Source organism: Hemicordylus capensis, chromosome 3 (assembly GCF_027244095.1).
Source record: "Hemicordylus capensis ecotype Gifberg chromosome 3, rHemCap1.1.pri, whole genome shotgun sequence".
NCBI lineage: Eukaryota > Metazoa > Chordata > Lepidosauria > Squamata > Cordylidae > Hemicordylus > Hemicordylus capensis.
In genome coordinates this window covers 140,598,665-140,604,896 of record NC_069659.1, presented here as the reverse complement: position 1 = coordinate 140,604,896, position 6,232 = coordinate 140,598,665, and positions in this window count along the sequence as shown.

Sequence of the window (6,232 nt, the reverse complement as noted above, 5' to 3'; positions counted from 1 at the left end):
ACAGGATGCTTTTCTCAGTGTAAAAGCTTCTGCTCATGGAAGAGTTGTTCCTAACTTGGTGGAAAAGTGACTCCAACAGTGGTGTTTTATGCAAGCTCTTTTAATGGTTGAGTCTGCTACAGCCTGTGCCCTTATTCATGATGTTTCTCATACTGTAGCACGATCCTCTGATGTGTTATGGTGATACACAAGCAGAAGGTTTCCCAGTGCAAGAGTTCATGGAGCAGTTAATATACACCTTTTTTTCGTGTGTGTGTTTGTTTTTTGATTGAGCTGTGGTTAATATTTGTCATTTAGAGTTGAACATAATGGCCTCAAATCTTCAGCTTTGCCTGAGAGTGCCAGTAAGCTTCTTCAAACAGATGGTACTATATAGTGCCTAGCCTTTTTGGCATAACTCACATAATGATTCACTTGATACAGTCTTCTCATAATCCAATGTACATACTGTATTTTCCCAAATTGAAGATGACTCTGAATTTAAAATGATCCCCTTAAAGTAGAGGTTAAATTCAGGTTATACTCAAAAGGAACAGGACTCTGAATTTAAGATCTCCTGACTTCCAGTATCAAAAAACCTAGTCTTGGATTCAGGTAAATACAGTAGGAAGGAAAGCAGAATGATAGCACTACTCCTTCATATTTTGATCTCTAATATGGACTATATTTTGCAGTGATCCGAACTGCATGTGGGGATGTTAAAAGCAAGCACTACCATGCAAATGTTCATTGGATTATACATAGAGGGCTTATGTTGACAGTATAATGGATTTTTTGCTCTGTCTCCTGTAGTTTACCATCAAGTTACTATTACTAGTAACTTTGTTTACTGTGCTGGCTTTCCACATAGGGGAGAAGGAAAGGAAACCAAGACCTGCTGTGAGGTAAAGAGCGTGCTAGTATACCACTGAGATTCTTGAACTCTGGCCTTGGTTGCTTAGAATGTACCAGTGCTTGTACTTTGAAGAACACTGGTTAAAAAAAAAGAGAAATAGCAAGTGTTACTCATTGCAGTTCGGAGGCTGGTACTACTATCCTGCAGAACCCAGTCATTGTTCAATCAGCCATACAAATCACAAGCAAGCAGGAATTGGCATATATGCCTTTAACACTTTTGCTCCCGCATTCCCTAAAATGTCATACTCCTAGAATTAGGGGTATATCTAATGTTAAGAGGGAGTGAAAGTACAAACCTCTTGCTGAAATCCAAAAGGTATACATCTCTGTAAGTAGAAACTATATGTTTACATTGTAGCCATACCCATAAACATAGGTAATATAGGCCCATCTGATGCAATAGACTTTCATTGGGATTTTGAGTACACTCTATGCAAACCAACAAACTCAGGCCACATAGAGCCTTATTTGCTGCATTTGTTTTTTAAGGTGGCATTGGACTCTGTGCTGAAGGAGAGAGTATGAGAGAAATTGGCAGCCTCTACCATAGATGGCTGCTTACTTGCATTTATCTGTGGGTTACATGAAAATGCTTGCCTGAGGGTTCACTGCAATCCTAAAGGCCATTTGTCGCAGCCAGTTCCATCAAATGAGATGAAGTAGGGCTGTATTCTGGCTTTTCTGTTAATTATTACAACTGCTTTTTCATGCACATCCCTATTTTTAACCAGATTTGGATATTAAACATCTTTTGAGATGTAGGAAAAGTTTTTTGCACTTTAGTACTATTACTTAACACTTAAGCCACTTTGGTATTCATTCTTGAACACAAAAGCATAAGAACTAAAGTTCTCTTACATGCTGTTTCATTTTAAAATTGACCTCTACCTACTGGTTAAGGTAAATTGTCATGGTGTAATTTTCCGCCAAAACTAAACCAAAGTTAAAATGGATCAAGATGTCATAAAGAAAAAATTAATGAAGCGCTGCCATCCTCTTGTGCTCAGCAGTGGGGCTGAAAAGAGCCCTTGCCACCTACTGCTTAGAGGAAAAGCTTACCATCAATTACTCTAAAACAAAAGTTGCCATTTTTACCAAGAGTTTAATCAGATATGGATGGCCAATAAGCAGCCATGACATTGAACAGGTCCAGATGTATAAATATGTGGGATGGGGTGGGAGGTCAGGCTTCTAGCTCTTGGACACCACTCAAAGAAATGTAGCTGCACTTAGACTTGTTTGCAAATGAAGGTTTGTTCATCCCTCCTGCAGTTAGGGCAGTGGTTCCAAAACTGGGGATCTTTTGGATGTTGCTGAACTACAGCTCCCATCATCCCCAGCCACAATAAGTTGTAGCTGTGGCTAATGGGAGTTACAGTTCAGCAACATCTGGAAACTCCCAGTTTGGGAACCACTGAGTTAGGGTATTCCAAAGAAAAGTTGTCACTCAGCTGCTGTATGGTGTACAGTCGTGTCTATAGAGATTTCCACCCCTTGAAGGCAATCCAGTCTAAGTTTGAGGGCCATTTTTGAAGTACTGCATTGTGCACCTAATGCTGTCCTCATTTTGGAATCGGGGTCTATCACTAGAGGCTTGAGCTTGGTTAATTAAAATCAATTTCTGGCTGATGATTTTTATTCAGGGTAGTTGAGAACTAGAATTGCCATGCCTCTCAGAATTTAGGGTTTCACTCAGATTTCTTTTTTTTTTTAAAGCTAAGCTCTGTTTTTATTATTATTTACATTTATATCCCACTCTTCCTCCAAGGAGCCCAGAGTGGTGTACTGCATACTTAGGTTTCTCCTCACAACAACCCTGTGAAGTAGGTTAGGCTGAGAGAGAAGAGACTGGCCCAGAGTCACCCAGCTGGTATCATAGCTGAATGGGGATTTGAACTCAGGTCTCCCTGGTCCTAGTCCAGCACTCTAACCACTATACCACGCTGGCTCTCTAGCTATAGCCCTTGTAGAAGTGGAGTTATGGAGCAAAATATGCAGTCACTATTCTGTTAAAAAATTATTTTCAAGCCAATTTACATAATATGCATATTAGGCACCCAGATTTGGAAAGCCAGAATATGGCAACCCTAATGAGAACCCTTGAGGAGAAACTCGGAAGCTTTGCTATCCTTGGGTTACCTCAAGGCAAAGGAGACCATAACAATGTATTGGAGACATTAACCTTCAGAGGGACAATAGTATGGTCTCTTGCTGCCCCCAGGTTAGAAAGTATAGTAAAGATCTCTCCAGCAAAACAGCTCTACAGTTTTGTTACAGTAAATCACCAGAGCTTTTTACTTTAGCTTGTCAATATATAACCATTGGCCCTATTGGAAAGGAGACTGCATCTGAAATCGTGGATCATGTAATTATACTGGCAATTCTCTAGAGACTTCCATTCAATTTTATTCACATTTCCAGGTAGATCAGTCAGATTTTACACCTTCCTTCTCTCAGATTCTAATACTGACATCACTTTTAGTGTTTCAAAAGTCTGCTCCAGGGCTCACTTTATTAGGAAACAGATAGTCAAATCTGTAAATAAATAAAAAATTCCTATGAAGCATGCTATTTTTTGAATCTACTGTGTAGTGAGTACATAGTAAAAAGAGTGAGCCTTTATAAGTCTGTATTGTTGACTGTTCTGTTTGTTGGTGTTCTCTGGTCTTGGACCATAATAAAGAATGAACATGGAACTCAGAATTCACCTTACCATACACTGGTAAGAATTCCTAGCTGTGACTAATGAAAATACAAAGCTTAATTTTGAGGTTGTTAGTGCCACAACATCCTGTGGCAGAGAATTCCACAAGTTAAACACTATGTTCAATTATAATAGACAAGCCAGCCCCTCAAGTTTAGAGCTCCTGTATGCACATCCCTTCACATGCATGAAATTTCATAACAGCCTGGATAAGGTTCAAGGCCTATCTAGTCCATCATCCAGTTTCCCAACAGATGTCTCTGGGAAGCCCTCAGGCAGGAGCTGGGGGCATGCCCTTTTTCTTACTGTTGTGAACCCGGAAACTAGTAGCCTATAGCCCTCAGACTAGTAGCCATTTATAGACCTGTTCTCTATGAATTTATCTAAACCTCTCTTAAAGCCATCCAGGCTGCTGGCAGTCACAACATCCTGTGGCAGAGAATTCCACAAGTTGATCATGCATTGTGTAAAAAACTACTTCCTTTTGTCAGCCCTAAATTTCTTGGCAATCAGTTTCATGGGATGACCCCTGGTTCTAGTTCTGCGAGGCAGAGAAAAACATCTCTCTCCCTCCCACCATGAATAATTTTATAGACATGTCTCCCCTTAATCTTTTTTCAAAACTGAAATGCCCCAGGTGTTGTAGCCTTACCTCTTAAGGAAGGTGCTCTAGGCCCCTGATCATCTTGGTTGCCCTCCTTTACATTTGCTCCAGTTCTATAATGTCCTTTCTAATTTATGTTGACCAGAACTGTACACAGTACTATAATTTGGGCAACACTATAGTTTTGTTGGTCATGTCACAGCATTTGGATGCCGTGATGTGTCTACACCTACAAAGATTAGAATAATTCGGACAATAGTTTTCCCCTGACACTATGGATGCAAAAACTGGACTTTGAAGAAGTAAGATAGAAAAAGCATTGATGCTTTTGAACTTTGGTGCTGAAGAAGACTTGAGGATACCATGGACAGCCAGGAAAACAAACAAATACATCATAGAACAAATCAATCCAGAACTTTCACTCAAGGTACAAATGACCAGGCTCAAACTATCATACTTTGGACACCTTATGCAAAGACTCAGCTCCCTTGAGAAGTCTATAATGCTTGGGAAAGTTGAAGGGGGGGGGAAAGAAGAGGACGACCAGCAGCAAGGTGGATGGACTAGATTACAGCAGCAATAAATGCACCACTGAGAGACCTTAAATGCCAAACTGAAGACAGATAATCCCAGAGAGAATCTATATATATGTGCTAAGAGTTGACTCCAACTTGATGGCACTTAATCAGGTTTTTTATCAGAACAATCCAATTTTCAAAAGTCCTTCCTAGTGATTCCAAGCATGGAATTGGCTAGGGATGTGCACGGTCCGGAGCAGTCCGGACCGGCACCGAAGGGGGGGGGGCTTACTTTTAGGGCGGGGAGGGCTTACTTTAGTATTTAATAGACTAACGGGGCGCTGGAAACCAGCTGCCCCCGCCCCCCCCCCGCCCCCGCCGCGAGCAGATTTCTCTGAAAACTACCCATACCCCTGCTGCCGCCAGCCAGCCAGCCCCTCCTCCCTCCCTCCCAGCTGCCCGCCCGCCCGAGTCCTCACCGGAATGCTTTGTTAAAAAACGAGAGGAGTTCCCGGACAGAGCTCCTCTCGTTACGAAGGCCTGCTGCAGAATGAAGGTGCTTTGCGCATGCGCGCGCCACAAAGGACGCCGATCGCCGGAGGCCCGGTCTACCCGGCCGGGAAAGGGCGCTGGAGGGAGCAAAGAGGCGGGAGGGGTAAACAAGCCCTCCCGCCCTTAAAGCAATACCCCCCACCCAGACCCGAACCAGCAAGCCCCGAACCAGTCCGGCAGTTCGGCCATTCTTTAGAATGGCCGCCGGACCAGTTCGGACTCAACCCTAGAATTGGCCTTTCCTACAACTGCCACACATTGAGTCAACACTTTCAACAAGCTGTCCACCATGACCCCAAGATCCCTCTCCTGGTCAGTCACTGACAGCTAAGCGTATAAGTTGGGTTTGTGTTTTTTTTATCCCAGTATGCATCACTTTACACTTGCTAACACTGAACTGCATTTGCCATTTTGTTGCCCACTCCCCCAGTTTGGAGAGGTCCTTTTGGAGTGCCTCAGTCTGTGGAATTCACCACCCTAAATAGTTTGGTGTCATCTGCAAATTTGGCCACTTTGCTGCTTATCCCAGCTTCTAGATCTGTCTGTCTATCTAATTCTCGAAGACATGGCTAATCCCATGTGTAGCAGCTCTCATGCTGGTTTGCAAGTAGCTGCCAGGAGTTGCAAGAGCTGGCAAGGAGGGAGAGAGAGACAGAGGAGGTGGCGGTGGCGGCAGTGCCATTGCAAGCCGCCGAGGACAGCCAAGCAGGCAGTGGAAATGGGGCCACTGGCCTTGTGAGGAGGATGAGAGCTGGCAGCGGGGTGTTGAGAAGTCGCCACCGCCACTGTGAGCAGCTGACAAAAATGGGGCTGCTAGACTCCTCATGAGGAGGACGAGAACTGGTGGATGCGGCAGCGGTGGCAGTGCCACTGCGAGCGCTTTCCGAATAGGCAGCAAAAATGCAAGGGGACTGAGAGCTGCCGGTGGAAAGGGCGGTGAAGGAGACTGGCTGAAGG